The sequence below is a fragment of the Helianthus annuus genome, chromosome 9 (assembly GCF_002127325.2).
Source record: "Helianthus annuus cultivar XRQ/B chromosome 9, HanXRQr2.0-SUNRISE, whole genome shotgun sequence".
Lineage (NCBI taxonomy): Eukaryota > Viridiplantae > Streptophyta > Magnoliopsida > Asterales > Asteraceae > Helianthus > Helianthus annuus.
The window spans coordinates 118,061,469-118,084,581 of record NC_035441.2 but is presented as its reverse complement, the minus strand read 5'-3'; the positions used below and the strand labels follow the sequence as shown (position 1 = coordinate 118,084,581).

Here is a 23,113-nt window from a genome sequence, read left to right as displayed (position 1 = left end):
CGAAACGGTTCGTGTCAAAATGGTACGGAACGGTACGGGTCGAAACGGTTCGCGACGGAACGATACGGGTCGAAACGATTCGCCTCGAAACGGTTCGGTTCAAAACGGTACGGGTCGAAACGGTTCAGATCGAAACTAGTACGGGTCGAAACGGTTCGGATCGAAACGGTACGAGTTGAAACGGTGCGGGTCAAAACCGTTCGGGTCGAAATGGTCGAAGATTCCAATGAATTTTCTTTAATTCCTTCACATATAGGAAGGATTTTGAATTCCTTTAGTTTAAGGAATTTGAAGGATTTCATGCTTAATTCTAATTCCAATTCCATTGTCAACCAAATACATGAAGATTGGAATTTAGATTCCAATTCCATCAAATTCTGTGAACCAAACATCTTAAGATATGAAATTCAGATTCCAATTCCTTAAAATTCCATTGAATTTCTGCGAACTAAATGCCCCATTACTACCTATTTCGACCCATTTTAAGTATTAAAACAACTAGTTGATTTTCCGCCCCGTGTTGCGGCGGGGACCCAATGACTGCAAAACGTGTGTCAGCAACGGCAAATGGATACCGAATATCAAAACATAAAGAAAGCAAAATAAGTTGTTGTGTATATAAAACCCCATTCAAACGAAATACAGTTTACCTGTTGTGTGTATAAAAAGTAATCTAAACGGTGCAATTACTTGCATTGCTACGTTGCTACATGATTTGTTGAGCTCGGTACCAACCAGTACCGAAAATACCGTTACCGAAACCCCAAAAGTGGGTACCGGTACCGAATATACCTGGTACGGTATGGTTCGGTACCGGTCAGTACTGGTATGGAACCGGTATTTTGTGGGTAACAACCGGTGCCGAACCGGTACCGAAAATACACCCGGTTTGGTAAATCTGGCACCGGTACTGGTATCCGATACCATTTGCTCATCAATTAGTGATGTTACTATTCATTCAATTCTAATTTTAATATAAAAATAAATACCATTACCGAAATCCCTAAAAGTGGGTACCGGTACCGAATATACCTGGTACGGTACGGTTCGGTACCGGTCGGTACTGGTATGAAACCGGTATTTGAGGATAAAAACCGGTGAATACCGGTGCCGAACCGGTATTGAAAATACACTCGGTTTGGTAAATCTGGCACTGGTACCGGTACCTGTAATATAAAAATAAATACCGTTACCGAAATCCCCAAAAGTGGGTATCAGTACCGAATATACCTGGTACGATACGGTTCGGTACCGGTCGGTACTGGTATGTAACCGGTATTTGAGGGTAAAAACCGGTGAATACCGGTGCCGAACCAATACCGAAAATGCACCCGGTTTAATAAATCTGACACTGGTACCGGTACCCGATACCATTTACTTATATCACGATGTTAATGTTCATTCGATTCAAATTGTAATATTTAGTGTTCATTCAATTCAAATTTTAATATATAGGTAATGTTAACACTTTATTTTATTAATAATAATAATAATAATAATAATAATAATAATAATAACAAGACAAACGTTTTATAAAAGTTGGTCCCATGGATTTGGTAAAGAAATGTGTGCTAAATATCATGGTGTAAGCATGTCATAATCATGATGTATGCATGCATATAGGCACAACATGGTTTTGTAATAACACGACATTTTTAACTTTCTTAAATCTTATTTTTCTATTTTACGTATGGTTCGTCAATAAACGATTCGGTTTCATTTTATTTTTTTCATACGAATTTTTTGTTATAAATTCTTCATTCAATAAATTTTTAAGAAAAAATTACACAAATCAACCTTTATGTATATCCAAAACTGCACTTTATACCTTTCAGTTTAAAATGCGCTAAATTCAACCTCTTACTTGATATTTTGTTCGGGGATCAACCTTTAAGACTAACACTGTTATATTTTCTGGTTAAGTCACCTCACATGCGAAACATGTAAGGGTATTTTGGTCATATTACATCTTTTAATATTAAATTTCAAATAGACAACAAGAATTGTCATCCACCAGCTTCTTCTAGTTGACAAAATTACTTCAACCAACCACTTATCAAAATATGCAGGCGAGGAGTACCCCGGTAATATGCCTGAACATTCACATCCCGTGAACATCCTTAGCTAAGATGTTCTGAATCGGCAGCTCCGCCGTGTAATCCAACCTCGGAAATATTGTCACCACACATCATCTCGCAACCGAGAACCCACCGCCGTTATTAGAGTCAATGTCTTCGCGAACAACGCCGGTTTGTCATGATTTTCATTTATGTTATGATCAAATCCAAACGAATCATCATTAAACAAATCAGGATCATTATGATTTGTTAAAAATTGATGTTCATTTCAGTTGCAAACAAGTAAATAGATTGATTTTTTAACTTAACTAGTTATTTTCCGCCCGCGCGTTGCGGCGGGACCCAATTACTACAAAAGCTGTGTCAGTAACGGAAAACAGATACCGAATATCAAAACAAAAATAAAATGACGTGGTAAGGATAATCACTCCGTCATAAAAAAAACGATTTTAAATAACCTAATATATAATAATATGACCCACACGTCCTACACGTTGAAAATTCGGTTGTTTTCAATTCAGTTATTACGGTGCTAACACGTTAAAATATGGATGAGCTCGGTACCGGTAACGGCAACGAAAGTACCGATCCGGAAAATCATCGAAATTAGGTACCGACACCGAAAATGCTCGTCACAATACGGTATGGTATTTGAAGGTAAAAATCAATAAATACAGGTATGGTGCTAGACCGGTGTCGAACCGAAAGTAACGATTCTGAAAACGCCAAAAGGTGGGTACCAAATCGGTAACGAAAATGATTTGGTACCGATACGATACCGGTTCGTTTACAGGATTTGATACGATTTGCTCATCAATATTCTAAATATCCAAGTTAATTTTACATGCTACAAGTCATTCAGTACAGAAAAAGACAAAAAGAAAGCAAAATAAGTTGTTGTATATATAAAACTTCATTCAAACGAAATACAGTTTACTTACTGTGTGTATAAAAAGTAATCTAAACGGTGCAATTACTTGCATTGCTGCGTTGCTATAGGATTTGATGAGCTCGGTACCAACCGGTACCGAAAATACCATTACCGAAATCGCAAAAAGTGGGTACCGGTACCGAATATACCTAGTATGGTACGGTTCGGTAGCGGTCGGTACTGGTACGACACCGGTATTTGAGGGTAAAAACCGATGAATACCTGTGTAGAACCGGTACCGAAAATACACCGGTTTGATAAATTTGAGAGCGATACCTATACCCGATACCAATTGCTCATCTCTTAATAATATTAATATTCATTCTATTCTAATTTTAATTTAAAAATAAATAATAAAGTAATTACTGTTCATTCCGTTTAGATTTTATGATATATAGATTTGTTCATTTCAGTTACAAAAAATGAGTTTGGGAATATTGCTAATGTTAAGAGGTCTAAGGCTACATGGTATGGGGGTCTTCCCCTACCGTCCCGGTCCGTCGCCGGTTTGAACACCGTGCCGCCCACCCCCCCCCCCTCCCACGTCCCGTCGTCTCCGTCGATAAAAGGACGTTGGCGACGCTCATGTGAAGACAAAAAAAGTGGGCCCCAATTTAAATATCACCGTTTAAAAAAATCAAATTCATAATTATTAATTATAAATAACGGCTATATTTTAAATATTCACCCAATTCACTTCCATTTTTATAAATACTCACCTCTTTTACACATTTTTTCACAACTTTTCACCCACTACAATCTCACATCTCTCTCACATTTTATAACCCCTCTTCCCTTTTTATAAAAACTCATCTATTTTTATACCATTTTTTACCCGCTAGCATCCCATCTCTCTATAAAAAATTATCATGTCTTCACCTTCTCCCATTTCTTCAATTTCTTCTATGTCTTCATCGTCTTCGTCTACGTGGTATTCATCATCTTCGGAAGAGGATGGTATTATGCACAACATGATTATGAACGCAGCTCAGGTCTTCATGGCGGGTGATGAAGCGTCGTCCCAATGGCTAACTAGACGAGCAAAATATAACCGAGACCAAGAAAGTATTTTACTTTTTTTTTCCTTATGTTTTATATAGATTTGAAAATGTATTTTATAATTAATTTCATTTATGTTTCGTTTAAATTTATAGCCGGCCACGTTAAACTAGTAGCCGATTATTTTGCCGACGAACCCGTGTACCCAGCCGAGATTTTTCGACGTCGGTTCCACATGAGTCGTCCACTGTTTTTACGTATTGCAGGCGACATGGCCCAGTCTGATCCGTTTTTTACATTGCGAAACGACGCTAGGGGCAAAGGGGTTTCAGTAATTTACAAAAATGTACGTCGGCCATTCGCCAAGTTGCATACGGTTACGCACCCGATGCATTAGACGAGTATATTAGGATGTCTGAAAGAACCGCACGTCGATGTTTGCACAAGTTTTGCGAATGGGTTGTCAAATTGTATAGCAAGCGATACCTGCGGAAACCGAACGGAAACGACGTTCAAAAATTATATCAAGCACACGAACAGAGACATGGTTTCCCAGGAATGCTCGGGAGCATTGATTGCATGCACTAGCCGTGGCAGAATTGCCCAGTTGCCTGGCAAGGTCAGTATACTAGGGGAGATCATGGACATCCGACTATTATTCTAGAGGCTGTTGTGTCACAGGATCTCTGGATATGGCATGCTTTTTTTGGTCTACCTGGTTCGCTCAATGACCTTAACATCATATACCAGTCACAGTCACAGATATTTGAGGATGTAGTGGCGGGTACAGGTCCAGACACAAGCTTTACGGTTTCGGGGGTGGAATACAGGCGAGGTTACTACCTAGCCGATGGGATATACCCAACATACTCGACAATCGTTAAAACTATTCCGCACCCGACAGACGACAAAAGAAAAAAGTTTGCGAAGTATCAAGAGGGTGCGACAAAAGATATTGAACGGGCTTTTGGTGTTCTACAAAAAAATGGCACATCATTGAACATCCAGCACGTTCGCAAACACCAAAGAGGTTACGACACATTATGTACGCTTGTATCATCCTTCATAACATGGTCATTGAAGACGAAGGTAGAGCGATATGCGAGTACGACGAAAACGCGTCTACTGGAAATTCTGTTCCAGTTAGTGGGGAACAACAAGATTTGAACATGTTCGCTCTACGTAACGAGTACACACATCATAACCTACAAGCGGACTTGGTGGAGTACATTTGGAACAACGCTCAAAACGAACCCGACCACGACATGGAAGACGAAGACTAGTAGCTTATTGTAATATATTAGGATATTTTTAAGTTTATTTTTTTAAGTTTATGTTTTTTTTTAATTTTTTTTTTAAGTTTAATTTTTTTTTAAGTTTATGTAATGTTTTTTAATATTAATGAAAATATTTTATTACTTTATTTGTTAAATGTTAAAAAAAGTTGAAGATTAAAAAAAAACATAAAAGTGGTGGAGGACTATGACTAGGACCATCCTCCCATGCCCTCTAGTTTTGGAGGATGGACCATCCTTGGGAGGACTATGACGTGGCGCCTACGTGGCGGATCATCCTCCAAGGATGGACCATCACTATACCCACTAGCCTAAAGATGGAAAGCCTATTTTGTGGTTCTTTGAGATTAATTGAAAGATTCCATTGTCTCAACAAGTGTTAAACTTGGTCTCTGTTTTTTCTTATAATAACCGGCAACAACCGATTTGGATTTGAGTGTTTTGGTCTTATAAATCATTTGTTGCTTCTAAATCATTGTTATAATAAAAGGCTTGCTATTGTTTTTAGCATAATTTCCCAACGGAACAAGCCCAATTCTTGTGTAAAATTCATCGGTGTCGGCGTCCGCGATAGACTTGACGGCGGACACTCTATAGAGAATATACAGAGACATTTTTGGGAGATCACGGAAGCCGCCATTGCCGGCGGCCACATGTTCGACATGACCTTGTGGAAAAAAGGGTTCTTGAACCGAAACGTCTGGTTAACAGTAGAATAGAATGGGAGCGAGGACTTTAGTGAAGAAGTGTGGGAGTCCCCGGAGCTTTTTTTTGACGGCTCACAGAGGTGTTGTAGCGGAGTGGAGATCAAGAGTATGTGGGACTTCCTCTGTAACACCCCGTGTTTTCGAACGTCAAAGTCAAAGTCAAAGTCCAAGTCAACTTTGACTTTCTTTGACTATAGATAGTCTATATTATGTTTTAGTCGTATTCTGTGGAGTAAGTGCTGTAATCAGAAAGAATCGAAGTAATCGAATGTTTAATCAATGCGACCGATTTACGACTGTGAATAGTAGGAAGTAACAATGCGATAAAGTTAATCAATCAATAATCAAGTTAATCGATTCATCAATCAAACTCGAGACCCGAATTATGCGAACTCTGGTATTGTTATACGTGTGTGTGCCTTATGTGTTACTTGTGCGTGTTTACTTATATGTTTGGTGTGGTATTCAAGCGAATCAATCGAAAATCGAATCGAAACCCGAAAAGCAATCGAACTCAATCGAAGCCGACATCGAAACGTGACTTATAGAAGGTTGTATGTTAGATATAGTAGTTGGGACTGAAAGTAATTTGACTAGGAACTCTATCGTATTCGTATCATCGTCCATCGAAATCGAAACATCGAAAATCGTCGCGAAATACTCAAAGTGGGTAGCGGATCGAACAGGAGACATCCTGATCGAACAGGCCAGCCGATCGGCTAGCATCTTCCTAGCCGATCGAGCAGCCCATTCGATCGGAGCTCCTGGCCGATCGGCTGCCACTTTCCTCTTTTGGAGCCTATAAATAGGGCTGTCATTGTCACACTTTCTATTTTTGGAAAGCTCTGACCGAACCAGCCTTCTTCTTCACCTTTTCTCAGATTTCTCTCAACTCCGGTAAGTTCTCACTCTAATACTTGTAAGTTTTTGATCATTGCATGATTCTACACCTTTCTATCTTTCAAAACTTGATTTCTAACCGTGAAATCACCAAGATCTAAGTGTTCTTGGGTGATGTCATCATGGTGTTCTTGAAGAACACCAAACTTTGGCCTCATTCAACCATGAATAGCTTAGATCCGACCGGTTTCCACATAAACAAACTAAGATTCGTAAGAATCTTAACATTTTTATGAATGATTTCCAACTTTCTTCAACCTTTTACACTCGAAACCTTAAAACCGGTAAAAACGGAGCTTGAACCGGCTAACTAATCATTTTAACAGTTAAGAGGTTCAATATTCGGATTCAATATACAAGGTTCACCGATTTCGGGTTAAACGTCAACTTACCGTTCCGAGCAGTTCACCGGCCGGATTTGGGTGATTCCTGTCCGAACTGGTGCAACAAGTAAGAACCCACGTTCTACAGTTTAACTCGCCGTCAAGTTACCTTAAAAGCATGACGAATAATCAAACAGCCAAGTGTTAGACGAAAGGCCGACCAGGTCAGAAATGCTGGCCGAATGGCTAGGCTGTTCAAACAGCCCAGCCGATCGGACATACCAGCCGATCGACCGGGCCAGCCGATCGGCTAGCACATGGTCTCACACTTTTCAAACTTTACGAAGTATGCTATTGACGAGGTGATGTTCGATCGAGTATGCTACTCGATTGATAAACATTACTCTTCGGATCATGAGATACTATTCTTCAACACTCGATTGATTTTACAACTCGTTCGTAGTAGGGAATGTCAGCCGATCGAACAGTCTGTTCGATCGAGCGACATCCTGTTGAGAACCACATCTAAAGTTCCCAGCCGATCGGTTAAGCCGGCCGATCGAACGGACCGTTCGATCGATCGACCTGAAAGGGTAGGAACACTTTGGTGTTCTCATATACTACAACGAAAACTTCAAAAGTTCAAATCCTCAAACACAAACACACTAGAGGAAGAAACAATCCACTCGAATGGTCCAGCCGATCGAACAGCCCGTTCGATCGAACCTGTCGTTCGATCGACCAGCCTATTCGATCCATCCACACTTATTTACATTTCCACATTACTCATTGTTGTGCTATCGAACTATTCAGGCTAACCCTACTCTCAGCGCTCCCTTCAATCCATAATCAACCACTGTGAGTATACTCGATCCCTTTTTGCCTTTAGCACTTTTGGGTGTTACATACGTTGCTTATATCAAAACACAATCGATCACACTACTCAAACTATTGAAATGCTATCCAATATGCATGTATTACGTGACTTAATGAATGCTCGTTGATTGTGTTTACACGTGGAATGCTGTCTACCTGCCTTAACGACGTAGTACTATAGTTTGGACTCAGCACCCGTTCACACGGGGGTTGTTAAGGACAATTACTTGCATGGATTACGGTGGTAATCATGTATTGCGAACCGTCTCGGACGGTCAACCCGCAGTCATTGGTATCGATAGGTCCATGTCGATAATTAACATGCTTCATTTTCCTCTGTGTACGTGCTGGTTATGCGTAAACTATTCAAACTCTATATGCTATTATCAAACTTGTATGCTCACCTTTACATTATATGTATTGACTTTATTTTAACGTATGTGACAGGTATTTAGGATGCTTATTTGCTAGGAGAGTGAGGCTAGAATAAGTTTCTTGAAGCCCCCAACAAATGGTTGTCTGCCAAGAACAAGCGTCTGAGGCATAGTTGTCTGTAGATCTTGTCCTCTGGCATTACAGCCAGAAAGTCAACAGAATAGGGGTCTAGAAGCAAATAAACAATCGCTGTAATAGTATTTGAATCTGAGTTGTCGGAGCGGAATTTCTTGTTTGGATGATTATCTGTAATGACATATTTGTTTATTCGGGATACGGTATGGGACGTATCTTTAACTGGATTATATGAATAGTTGTTATGGAAACTTCTGGACAATCTGTTTCGCTCAGTGCCATGCCCCGATGATTCCGCCATCGGTTGGGGTGTGACATCCTCTCTCTAGATTTTCTAAATTAAGTTGGAATTTTTATTGGAAAAAAAACTAATACGAAAAGGAGTTAAATGACCAAAAAGCCCTCACATGTTTTGCATGCGAGGTCATTTAACCAAAAAAATTAACGGTGTTAGTCTTAAAGGTTGATCCCCGTAACAAAATATCAAGTAAGAGGTTGATTTTAGTTTTGAGTATACATAAAGGTTGATTTGTGTAATTTTGTCATAAATTATTATAAATAATCACTTGTTAACTAATTATTTTTATACTAAACAATTTTAAAATTTTAATCTTTAAGATAAATTTTATAAACTTTTAAAGATTATAAGTTAAGAAAACACGAGGGACCAAAGTTGCCATTTTTAGAAAGTTTTAAAAAAACAAGAGTTGAATGTCATTTTAGTCCATGTGGTTTGGGTCAATTTGTTAATTTAGTCCAAATGTTTCATTTTGGATTTGGTTATCCACACGCTCATTTTATTTGCACATAACTAGAACCCTATAGGAATCGTACAGGGCAATACAGTTCCTCTGGGTCCAAGCGTATTGAGCTATACGCTTCTTATATGTGTACTTAAAGTACAAACTTTTCAGACAATAGTCAACCAACGATTAGGGGATTAGGGGAATCATATAGGGTCATATGCAACAAATTATTAGGGGATCAGGGGAATCATATAGGGCCATACGCTCCCTCGAGGAAATTTTATTTTTCAAGAGACCAGGGGAATCATATAGGGCCATACGTTCCTTGCATAATTTTTTTTTTCACCAGCAGCATATTGTTCTTAGTATCTCTTTGAACTTTATTTTTTTAATCAATTAAGTTGTTTTTTTTTTGTTGTTATAAAATGATGTTGGTTTTTTTGTTGTAAATTTTATAAAAGACATAGTGAAATTAAACAATCCAAACAAACTAAACATATCCATACCTTATAAATTATCAAAACAAACACATCCAAATTAAACAAATGTTACAAATACTGAAAATTAAATTCAATTGTTCGTAGAGTACTGCATCATATAAAAATAACACAAACCACCCTCGTCATCAATCCTCGTTAGACTCAGCGAGCTCCTCCTCCATAACGTACGGGCCACGCCTATTAGAGGGTGACGGGCTGTGTCGCGTATAGGACGTGCTTGGAGCCTATAAAAAATTTAAACGAAAAATTTATTACATAACTGTCACACCCCAACCGATGTCGCAAATATCAGAGTGAGACAAAAACGAGATTACAAGAGACTTCATAACACTATTTTGCGACAAGTATTTAAAATCAATATTTCATTTCATCACTGTAATAGTATTTGAATCTGATTTGTCGGAGCGGAATTTCTTGTTTGGATGATTATCTGTAATGACATATTTGTTTATTCGGGATACGGTATGGGACGTATCTTTAACTGGATTATATGAATAGTTGTTATGGAAACTTCTGGACAACCTGTTTCACTCAGTGCCATGCCCTGATGATTCCGCCATCGGTTGGGGTGTGACAGATTGGTATCAGAGCCATAACTATAGGGAATTAGGTGAGACACGACCTAGTTCGGGTCGCTATCTTAGAGACCTAGACTATAGTTAGGAACCAACAGACCAAGTTTGTGTGCCTTATTCTGCAATCCTTCGCTATCACTGCACTCGAATTTTCAATTAAAGTCAGGCGATTCAGTCAGGAATAGGTGTGAAGACCGCAAACTCCCGACTAAATTGGCTGACTTATGATGATTTTATCCATTTACTCCTGCTTATCCTAATATTTTCAATTACATATAAGGAGAATTATACCAAATCAGGAGTGAAACCCTCATTTTGATGGAAATTCTCCTTAAATTTTTCCTAAAATAAGGAAGAAATTGCTAAGCCAAGGGGTGAAACCCTAACCTTGGCAGTTTGTTCTGGACTTTATTTATCTCAACAAGGCATCGATAGACTCCAACGACCTGAACTCACGAAGTATGACCCAGGGAACACGTGTTCAATGCCCAAGAATCGAGGCAAGGTCACGAGCCCGAATGTTGAAAGTGACAACAAGTCCGTTGCGAATAGTCGAATCGCTTTAGGTAGTCGATGTCTAGTAGCCGCAGACAATCTACTTCTCGATTTTTATGTGTTTCGATTCTGAGAACCGCAGCCGCGTACTCTGATGACTCGTTGATTTTATGTGTTTCTGTGTGCTCTATCTGTTTACGTGTTTATATTTTGGGAACTATTCGATTCTGTTGTCATTTCGATCAACACACACGACTCGCATTTGCTGTCCTATCTCAAATCGACATCCAGTTGTCGCAAATCTAGACGATATCATACTATGTTATGCTATTGATGTGTGTAGAATGCAACATATAAATTACATCAAATTAGGCATAAAACTAACCCTTTTTAAGTACTAATGTTGGAAAAAGAGTGTTTTTGTCTCCCTTTTGTATTTTCAGGATGAAATGAGCTCAAATAGACAAAAGAAGCAAAAAGACAGCTAATTCTAGCATAAATACAAGAAAAGGAATAAAAGTAGATTGCCCGAACCCTCAACGGCATCCTCCCAAGCAAAGAAGAGAAAACAGAAGACTGAACATGCCCCGTGCTCAGCCAGCACGGGGTCGTGCCCAAGAAGCAGCAGAAAAGACAAACCTGTAGAAGCTTCTATTGCCCACCACGGGGCCGTGTCCAGTGAGCACGGGGGCGTGGCGAAAGTACAGCCGGCGCATTAATTGTAATTGTGAATTACAATTAATGAAGAGAGAGAGTGTCAGGCGGGCACGGGGGCGTGTCCAGCGGACACGGGGCCATGCCCAGCCTTTTGTTCAGCCTATAAATAGGAGTGCTTGGTTTCATTCCAACTCATCCCTTGGCACACCACCTCTCTCACACTTCATCCACCACCCACCACCACCATAACACCATCATCCACCACCATCATCCATTGTCCATCGTAGAGTGTGTGAGTCGTCTCGGGATCCAAGATTGATCGTAAGAGTTCTTGACAATCAAGGCCATGTTTGCCTAAGTCTCTTACATCACTTGGTGAAGACAAGTGTTTAGTATAATACTTTTTATTTTTAATCTTTTGCACTTTTTATTTGGTTTTGTATTAATGACTTTAATAACTAGTTACTTATGTTGAAGGTGATCTTTCCTTATCGTTTGTCCGTGGTGTCTTGGCATTATTTTACTGTCTATATAAAATAAAAGATTTTCACCATTTATATCTCCACGGTCTATATGGAGGTATGTTGGCTACCTGGTCGGGGGTTAAGGGAACGGTTTGGTAAGGGTCTTGCCCTTGTTCAGCGTTTAGAGGTCCTGCTTGGGACCTGGGTCAAATTTAGTAGGATCTCCTTCAATGCCCATAGGTATTGGATGGCGGGGATCCAAACTCTTTGACCCCCTCATAAGTTAACTACTATTAATACTATAACCCGGCTATTTAGGACTGTATCCCTGCTGACTCAGACTACTTAGCCGAGGGTAACGTCACCGCCAAAAGCGGGGCCTACCATAATTTGCATTAATAACTTAATTAATTATCTTCCAATAATCCAACCCTTTAGGATTGTATCCTTGCTGACTCAAACTACTGGGTTGAGGGTAACGTCGCCTTCAAAAGAGGGGCCTACTACAATAACTAAAATAATCTCTTAAACAAGTGCAAAAGTGCGAAAATAATCAAAGGTTATACTAATACACGAGTCGGATCCAAGTGATTCATCTTGTCTATCTGTTTTTATTTTATTTTTATTTTTCAGCATTTAGTTAGTTTTTATTTTTCTAGTTTAAAAACCTTTTCTAACTTTTTGATTTGATTAGACGTTGAGGATAAACCGGTATTAAAAGCTCTTGTGTCCTTGGACGACCTCGGTATCTTACCAACACTATACTACGTCCACGATGGGTGCACTTGCCCATATGTGTGTTTAGTGTTAGTGAATATCGTGTTTTATAAATTTAAAACTTGGCTAAAAGTGTAAAAAGGGCTTAAAAATATACATAAAAAATATATCACACTTCACGCACATCAAGTTTTTGGCGCCGTTGCCGGGGACACAAGGATTTTAAGAAAGTTAGGAATCAACGGCCTAATCATATTTTTATTTTTCTTTTTAATTTTTTAGGATTTTCTTAGTTTTTCAGCTTCTGCAGAGCTCCGCACGGGCCGTGCCCAGCATCGTTACTGGCAGTTTTTAGTTTTCCGAGTTACAGAAGGCTGACCACGGGGCCGTGTCGGTGCAACACGGGGTCGTGTCCAACTTTCCAATAACTGGGATCTGGAAAACAATCACTATAACTCCTACCACGGGCCGTGTTCGCTGAACACGGGGCCGTGGTGAACCTTCTGACCAGCATTCTTTTCTGTTTTTATTGCAGGACTTGGAACCAGACGCCAATCCTACCTAGTGTATGAGCTCCAGTTCTAATAAGGACATAAAAGAACCTCTAGAAGAACTCGAACGCTTTCTCAGAAAAAGATTAAGAGCTAAAAACCAAGAGAAAGTTTCGGGTGATCCACCTCCAATGGCGGACCAACGTACCCTCATGGATTATCTACGACCCACCGTAGGTAACCTAGGCGCCGCTATCAATGCTCCGAATGTTGAAGCTAATAACTTCGAACTTCGGCCGCATTTGATACAGATGCTCCAAAACTCCGCAACCTTTCATGGGCTTGCGGACGAGGATCCCCATCTACATATTACTAATTTCTTAGAAATATGTGATACCTTTCGGATCAATGGAGCATCAAATGACGCCATCCGCCTCCGAATGTTTCCTTTCTCACTAAAAGACCGAGCGAAAGCTTGGCTCAACGCCCTCCCAGCTGGATCGGTAAACACCTGGGATGAACTAGCCCAAAATTTTCTGTATAAGTATTTCCCTCCCCCTAAAACGGCTAAATTAATGACTGAAATTAATACATATTCACAAGAGGACGGGGAATCCTTATATGAAACTTGGGAAAGGTTCAAGGAACTATTACGCAAATGTCCACATCATGGCCTTGCGATATGGCAACAAGTATCCACTTTCTATAATGGACTGTTGCCACACACAAGGCAGACACTTGATTCTAGCTCCGGGGGACTTTTAGGTAATCGCCGCCCGCATGAAATATATAACCAAATTGAGGAAATTGCTCAAACCAATTTTCAATGGCACACCCCCCGAGGCAATAAATCCATTGCCCCGTGCGCCCATAAGGTTGATGAAAGCACTTCTTTACAAGCCTAAATCGAGGCCCTTTCTTCAAAAATAAAAAATTTAGAAATGAAAAAAACAGTCTCGGTTATGGCTTGTGAAGGGTGTGGTGGGCCACATGAAAATTGGAGTTGTATGAAAGAAACGGACGATCAACAGGAATCGGTAAGCTACATTGATAATAGACCTAGGCCGTCGGGTCCTCCAACGGGCACCTACAACCAAGGATGGCGAAACCACCCAAACCTTGGTTGGAGAGAACCCGACAATAGTAGTAACCAACAAACCCAACGAACAAACTTTCAACAACCAAGAAATGAGTCACAAAATTTCACTCAACAACAAAGTGGACGAGAAAGGCTTGAAGATACTGTATCTCGCCTCATCTCCGACACTGAAAAGAAAAACTCGGAAAGATTTCTACAATTAGAATCAAATTTTAGAAATCAACAAGCTAGTATTCAAAACATAGAAAAACAATTAAATCAAATAGCTAAAAATTTTGCCGAGAGACCACAAGGCGCATTACCTAGCAATACCGAAACAAACCCAAAAGCGCAAGTTCATCTCATCACGCTACGAAACCGCACCGTAGGGCCTGCAGAAGCGCCACCACCGACAGAAGAAACGGTACCCCCGCCTCTGCAGGAGAAGAACTCCCCTCCATCACCAGAACCTACCAAGGCTGCTCGAGTCCCGTACCCCGGTAGGTTAATTCGTCAAAAGACCAATGAGCAATTCGCAAAGTTCGAAAGTCTATTAAAACAATTGCATGTCAATATTCCTTTTATTGATGTCCTAACCCAAATGCCCAAATACTCTAAATTCATGAGGGACTTCCTCACTCATAAAAAGAAAATTGAAACTTTGCAATTAGTTAACTTAGGCGAAGAATGCTCTGCCCTCGTACTTAATAAACTTCCCCCAAAGAAAATCGATCTCGGAAGCTTCACGATTCCCTGCTCAATCGGGGAGTCCTGATGTGTGTAAAATGCAACATATAAATCACATCAATTAAGGCATAAAACTAACCCTTTTTAAGTACTAATGTTGGAAAAAGAGTGTTTTTGTCTTTCTTTTGTATTTTCAGGATGAAATGAGCTCAAAATCACAAAAGAAGCAAAAAGACAACTAATTCTAGCATAAATACAAGAAAAGGAATAAAAGTAGACCGCCCGGACCCTCAACGGCACCTCCCAAGGCAAAGAAGAGAAAACAGAAGACTGAACACGCCCCGTGTTCAGCGAACACGGGGCCGTGCCCAAGAAGCAGCAGAAAAGACAAACCAGTAGAAGCTTCCATTGCCCACCACGGGGCCGTGTCCAGCAGGTACGGGGGCGTGGTGAAAGTACAACAGGCGCATTAATTGTAATTGCGAATTACAATTAATGAAGAGAGAGAATGTCAGACGGGCACGGGGGCGTGTCCAGCGGACACGGGGCCGTGCCCAGCCTTCTGTTCAGCCTATAAATAGGGGTGCTTGGTTTCATTCCATCTCATCCCTTGGCACACCACCTCTCTCACACTTCATCCACCACCCACCACCACCATAACACCATCATCCACCACCATCATCCATTGTCCATCATAGAGTGTGTGAGTCGTCTCGGGATCCAAGATTGATCGTAAGAGTTCTTGACAATCAAGGCCATGTTTGCCTAAGTCTCTTACATCACTTGGTGAAGACAAGTGTTTAGTATAATACTTTTTATTTTTAATCTTTTGCACTTTTTATTTGGTTTTGTATTAATGACTTTAATAACTAGTTACTTATGTTGAAGGTGATCTTTCCTTATCGTTTGTCCGTGGTGTCTTGGCATTATTTTACTGTCTATATAAAATAAAAGATTTTCACCATTCATATCTCCACGGTCTATATGGAGGTATGTTGGCTACCTGGTCGGGGGTTAAGGGAACGGTTTGGTAAGGGTCTTGCCCTTGTTCAGCATTTAGAGGTCCTGCTTGGGACCTGGGTCAAATTTAGTAGGATCTCCTTCAATGCCCATAGGTATTGGATGGCGGGGATCCAAACTCTTTGACCCCCTCATAAGTTAACTACTATTAATACTATAACCCGGCTATTTAGGACTGTATCCCTGCTGACTCAGACTACTTAGCCGAGGGTAACGTCACCGCCAAAAGCGGGGCCTACCACAATTTGCATTAATAACTTAATTCATTATCTTTCAATAATCCGACCCTTTAGGATTGTATCCTTGCTGACTCAAACTACTGGGTTGAGGGTAACGTCGCCTTCAAAAGAGGGGCCTACTACAATAACTAAGATAATCTCTTAAACAAGTGCAAAAGTGCGAAAATAATCAAAGGTTATACTAACACACGTGTCGGATCCAAGTCATTCATCTTGTCTATCTGTTTTTATTTTATTTTATTTTTCAGCATTTAGTTATTTTTCTTAGTTTAAAACATTTTTCTCACTTTTTGATTTGATTAGACGTTGAGGATAAACCGGTATTAAAAGCTCTTGTGTCCTTGGACGACCTCGGTATCTTACCAACACTATACTACGTCCACGATGGGTGCACTTGCCCATATGTGTGTTTAGTGTTAGTAAATATCGTGTTTTATAAATTTAAAACTTGGCTAAAAGTGTAAAAAGGGGCTTAAATATACATCTAAAATATAACACACTTCACGCACATCAAGTTTTTGGCGCCACTGCCGGGGACACAAGGATTTTAAGAAAGTTAGGAATCAACGGCCTAATCATATTTTTATTTATTTATTTTTTTTGATTTTTAGGATTTTTCTTAGATTTTCAGCTTCTGCAGAGCTAAACACGGGGCCGTGCCTGCTGAACACGCCCCCGTGCTCAATCATTGGAACTGGCAATCCTGTTTTAAGTCAGACAGTAAGCTGAACACGGGGCCGTGTCCACTCAACACGCCCCCGTGCCCAAGATTCTCTTACTGAAAACAGAACCGTTAGATCCCGGCGGTTGGTAATTTCTGACACAAACATGAGTGATAGTAATTCTTTTTACTTTCGGCACTCTTATGGTATGTGGTGTCGATTATGTGGAGGCGAACATGAGGAATTAAAATGTTATTTTCTCAATTATAGGCCCCACTATATAGACCCACCGATTCCTTGTAACCTTAAGAGGGGCGAAAGTAAAAATAAGCACTATCTCTCCCTCGAATGCGCCCTGCTAGATATTCTAGGAGAAATGCTCCTTGACGAGTTATTTCAACTAGAAGAGCTAATTCTCAATTGGTCAAAAGAACTTAGGAAGGATTTTATAGATCCATCCCAAGATGATGACCATGAGGAAATGTTGGAACCGCATCCCGACAACCTCGTTGCTCCCGAAAATACCTTCATACCTAGAAAGGACTTGGACGATAGTCGTCCCTGTGTCGATTGTGCCGTGAAGGACTCCCCATCGACTTCGTTCGGTGCATACATAGACCTGAGCGATTCGGCATACACCTTCTTTAACGAGAGCCCGGAAAAGGGTTGGACTTGTCCACCTAGAATGAAAATAGGAATTACCCTCACCGATAACCTCTTGCGTTCTCGCCTTAGTATAGGATAATTAAGGTATCTTAGGCACTTTGGGGTTGTTCCCACAAATCAAGAACCACCCGATACAAATAAGCTCCTTAGTAGCAACAAACAGCCTCCCAACACGGGGCCGTGCCCGGTCAACACGCCCCCGTGTTCACTCAGAAGATTCTCTACTGATTTTGTCAGAATACAGACAAAATGTGTCAGGATTTTCTCTAAACACGGGGCCGTGTCCAGCGGACACGGGGCCGTGTCCAGTGTGCTGTCGTTTTCTTTAAATGCAGCCTGATTCCTGCTCATTTTTTACCACTTCACTAAGCAGAGATTCCTGGGATCTTCACATATACCATCCTAGGTAAGTGCTAAAAGAAGGTTCCCAAGGACCATCTTGTCTTTTCCACTTTTGTTCATTTCTCCTTATTCCAAAATTTTTCAAACATCTCCTCCATAAAAGCTTGGAAACCCCATGATTCCAATCTTCTATGTAAGGTTTGTAGGATTTTTGGCTACGGATTCTTGTTTAAAGTTAGTTCCATAACTTTGTTTTAAATTATCTAAGCTTAAACCACAGTAAAAGAATGTTAAAATAATTTAAAACCCAAGAATCGTTAGACAAAAATCCTGCAGACCACTGAACACGGGGCCGTGCTCAGCGAGCACGGGGCCGTGTTCAAGGTACTGTTCTGTAAAAGTTTAGTTATCTTCGGTTTCTTTCACAGAAAATGGCCAGCAGGAATAGCGGATCATCTTCACGAAATAACCGAAATGGAAGAAGGTTATCCACGGCAGAAGATTCCCTAGTAAACTATGTTTACGCTTTAAGGGAAGCCATAGACGAAATGACGGGAGTAGAAGAAGCATTAGTGGACCGTATTAATCATCTGACGGTAGGATTGGAGGGTTGTCTTCGAGAAGTAAACCTCCTGCACCAGAGGTTGAACCTTCTCGCTTCCCCACCTTTGGTTCCCGTGATAACCCAAAGAGCGTGGAATGTAGTACCCGAGGTCATCATTCCGGCCGAATGGCACACCATGCACCAAATGCCTCAACCAAGGGTGGTGCAAGGAATCCCGGTGAGCGTTCCGCCTCAAGACGCCGAAGAGAATGAAGCTACCTTCTACCTCCCAAGGGAGATAGAAGAATGGCTTTGAACAAAAAACCGAGGAGCCGTCGGCTAGAGAGTGTTACTACATCGGGAAGCTATTCCCGAAATTTTCCTAAATAAGTAGAACCCTTATGATAACCTCATGTATCCCCTAGTTATTTGGCTAAATTTATGTAATATCTCTCTATGTTTGCAATGTTATGATGGTTTTTAAGATTGATGGTTGTTTAGCGAATAAAACACACTCATGGTGGTAATGGATGAAAAGGGGAACGAGAAAAATGGACCCATGCACGAAGAACAGAGCAACCCGACACAAATCTCCATCACAGAAGGCTCAACACGGGCCGTGCCCAACCAACACGACCCCGTGCTGAGCCACCTGCAGAAAAACACCCAGTTTAGGTAACTGGACACGGGCCGTGTTCAGCGGACATGCCCCCGTGTCCAGGCTTCTGTTTTAATTCTTTAATTTTCGTTACTGGCACCTGACCACGGGGCCGTGCCCGGTCACCACGGGGCCGTGTCCAGGATGCCAGTAACATTAATCTTTGCTTTTTAACCTACTTTTACACATTCTAATCAACCAAAAACCTTATTTTTGGACACATTGAGGACAATGTGTAATTTAAGTGTGGGGGGAATGCTAAAACCTTGAATTTTGCAAATCCTAAATACAAGCCTTACACAAAACTCTATTGGAACCGCTAAACACCCCAAATTTTTTCAAAAACTTTTTCATTTTTTTTTATCATTTACTTGTCTTAGTTTAAGTTGGGAATAACAAGTTCTAAAAAGGTTATATTTTTACAAATTTACAACCGATAGCGTCGTGATAACAAAGAACCAACATAAGAAAATTACGAAACGGCATAACAAGTCTAGTTAAAAATTCGATTATATATACTTGATCACATTAAAAACCCATTCCCACAAAAGTGAGTTTTGAGCCTTTATTGAGCATAAAGATATACATATTTAGACTAAATGCTCATTTTTCGTTTCTTGTGTGAATAGCCGCTTGGTTCTTACAACTCTAGAACTTGCCACGACAATACATTCCCGGTCCTTACCAACTTAAACCCAAGTAAGTAAGTGATGGAGGCATTAGGACTAACCATATTTTTCTTTCTAAACCATTATTTTTCATTTTTTTTACCACCTACCCAAAACCCCCCTAGATAGCCCCTTTAAGCCTAAACCTTTCATTTCATTACCCCAAAACCCTTTTTACCCACCAAAAACCCTTTTTATTTTTCACCCTTTATTTTAGTAACAAGCTCGGTTTTTTTGTAAACTCGCCTTTTTTATGTGATGAAAAAAAAAACAAACAATGATGAAGTCAAAAACAAACAAAAGCTATATAAAAGCTTGTTTGGAGAAATACTTCAAAATAAAAAGTCACTAAAAACAAGGTATGTCACGAAAACCGACGCTTTTTACGATTTTCGCCCTTTTTTTCTAACTAACCCAACCAACCACCTTTAACCAAAGCCTAACCCTTCACCCCAAAAGTCCTCTTGATATTTACAAAGGTAAAAAGTTAAAAAGGAGGAGGATTGATTACTTGACAAGCCTATGGAAGGCGTAAGTTCCATGCCGCTCTCGAGTGATTCACTAAAAATTACACCTTCGGTCGAGTGTTGAGTGATCCCCCGCGAGGTATGTGAACTTGTATATAAATGGAATTTTAATAAGGCATGCTATGCCCAAATAAGTAATTTATCTTATGAAACGTTCAAAATAAATCATAACGAATAGGATTATAAATAAATAAAAATAAAACTTACAAAGACCTTGGATTCCCGACACTCTAGGACAAGCTAAAAACTTTCTCTTCTACCTATTCCATTTGGGAGTGTAAGCCACATTTAAAAGAGTTTTGCTTGAGGACAAGCAAAAGTTCAACTGTGGGGGTATTTGATGTGTGTAAAATGCAACATATAAATCACATCAATTAAGGCATAAAACTAACCCTTTTTAAGTACTAATGTTGGAAAAAGAGTGTTTTTGTCTTTCTTTTGTATTTTCAGGATGAAATGAGCTCAAAATCACAAAAGAAGCAAAAAGACAACTAATTCTAGCATAAATACAAGAAAAGGAATAAAAGTAGACCGCCCGGACCCTCAACGGCACCTCCCAAGGCAAAGAAGAGAAAACAGAAGACTGAACACGCCCCGTGTTCAGCGAACACGGGGCCGTGCCCAAGAAGCAGCAGAAAAGACAAACCAGTAGAAGCTTCCATTGCCCACCACGGGGCCGTGTCCAGCGGGCACGGGGGCGTGGTGAAAGTACAGCAGGCGCATTAATTGTAATTGCGAATTACAATTAATGAAGAGAGAGAATGTCAGACGGGCACGGGGGCGTGTCCAGCGGACACGGGGCCGTGCCCAGCCTTCTGTTCAGCCTATAAATAGGGGTGCTTGGTTTCATTCCATCTCATCCCTTGGCACACCACCTCTCTTACACTTCATCCACCACCCACCACCACCATAACACCATCATCCACCACCATCATCCATTGTCCATCATAGAGTGTGTGAGTCGTCTCGGGATCCAAGATTGATCGTAAGAGTTCTTGACAATCAAGGCCATGTTTGCCTAAGTCTCTTACATCACTTGGTGAAGACAAGTGTTTAGTATAATACTTTTTATTTTTAATCTTTTGCACTTTTTATTTGGTTTTGTATTAATGACTTTAATAACTAGTTACTTATGTTGAAGGTGATCTTTCCTTATCGTTTGTCCGTGGTGTCTTGGCATTATTTTACTGTCTATATAAAATAAAAGATTTTCACCATTCATATCTCCACGGTCTATATGGAGGTATGTTGGCTACCTGGTCGGGGGTTAAGGGAACGGTTTGGTAAGGGTCTTGCCCTTGTTCAGCGTTTAGAGGTCCTGCTTGGGACCTGGGTCAAATTTAGTAGGATCTCCTTCAATGCCCATAGGTATTGGATGGCGGGGATCCAAACTCTTTGACCCCCTCATAAGTTAACTACTATTAATACTATAACCCGGCTATTTAGGACTGTATCCCTGCTGACTCAGACTACTTAGCCGAGGGTAACGTCACCGCCAAAAGCGGGGCCTACCACAATTTGCATTAATAACTTAATTCATTATCTTTCAATAATCCGACCCTTTAGGATTGTATCCTTGCTGACTCAAACTACTGGGTTGAGGGTAACGTCGCCTTCAAAAGAGGGGCCTACTACAATAACTAAGATAATCTCTTAAACAAGTGCAAAAGTGCGAAAATAATCAAAGGTTATACTAACACACGTGTCGGATCCAAGTGATTCATCTTGTCTATCTGTTTTTATTTTATTTTATTTTTCAGCATTTAGTTAGTTTTTATTTTTCTTAGTTTAAAACATTTTTCTCACTTTTTGATTTGATTAGACGTTGAGGATAAACCGGTATTAAAAGCTCTTGTGTCCTTGGACGATCTCGGTATCTTACCAACACTATACTACGTCCACGATGGGTGCACTTGCCCATATGTGTGTTTAGTGTTAGTAAATATCGTGTTTTATAAATTTAAAACTTGGCTAAAAGTGTAAAAAGGGGCTTAAATATACATCTAAAATATAACACACTTCACGCACATCAAGTCCCCTGTTCGTAATGCACTAGCCGACCTTGGGACTAGCATTAAACTCATGCCCTCATCAATGTTTAAAAGGCTCGGCCTAGGAACAACGAGTCCTACAAAAATGAGCATACAACTTGCTGACCGATACGTCAAATTCCCGCAAGGTGTCATCGAAAATGTCTTGGTAAAGGTAAGCAAATTCGTCTATCCAGCCGACTTTGTCATACTCGATATGGAGGAAGACACCGAGGTCCCCCTCATACTAGGGAGACCATTCCTTGCCACCGCACAAGCGGTGGTAGATATGAATGACGGAACATTCACCTTGAGGTACGGGGATGATGAAGTAAAATTCGGAGTTGGGAAGAGAATAGAAGACGACGACCCGGTCAACTACATGAAGGTTATTGATTCAAGTTTGGATGCTGCTCTCCGACAGTCAACGACCCGTCTGACTCGCCAAGAAAAGAGAGACCGACGCCTCGCTGCTATCATCTCCAAGCAAGTGGCAAAAGCCGTGAGTGAGGTGTATGAAAATGCCAGCAAAACGTCTGAAGAATCCCGAGCTGAAAACCCTAAGGATTCAAGCAAGGCTGCTTTCAGCTTCAAGCAGTTCAAAGCATGCGGACCAAAAGAGTTCACTGGCGAAGATGGTCCTACAGCCATGTTTCACTGGTTCGACTCAGTCGAAGTCACTCTGCGCCAGAGCGGATGTCCTAAACATCTCAGCACTCTCAATGCTA

At 40.5% G+C, this 23,113-nt stretch overlaps 1 non-coding gene across 1 annotated transcript; it reads right to left on the bottom strand.

Moving 5' to 3' along the window:
• Positions 1-13,833: 13,833 nt before the first annotated feature.
• Positions 13,834-13,940, bottom strand: LOC118482306. Its single transcript, XR_004868349.1, has one exon. It is a non-coding gene; the product is annotated as a small nucleolar RNA R71 (small nucleolar RNA).
• Between the last annotated feature and the right edge of the window lie 9,173 nt (positions 13,941-23,113).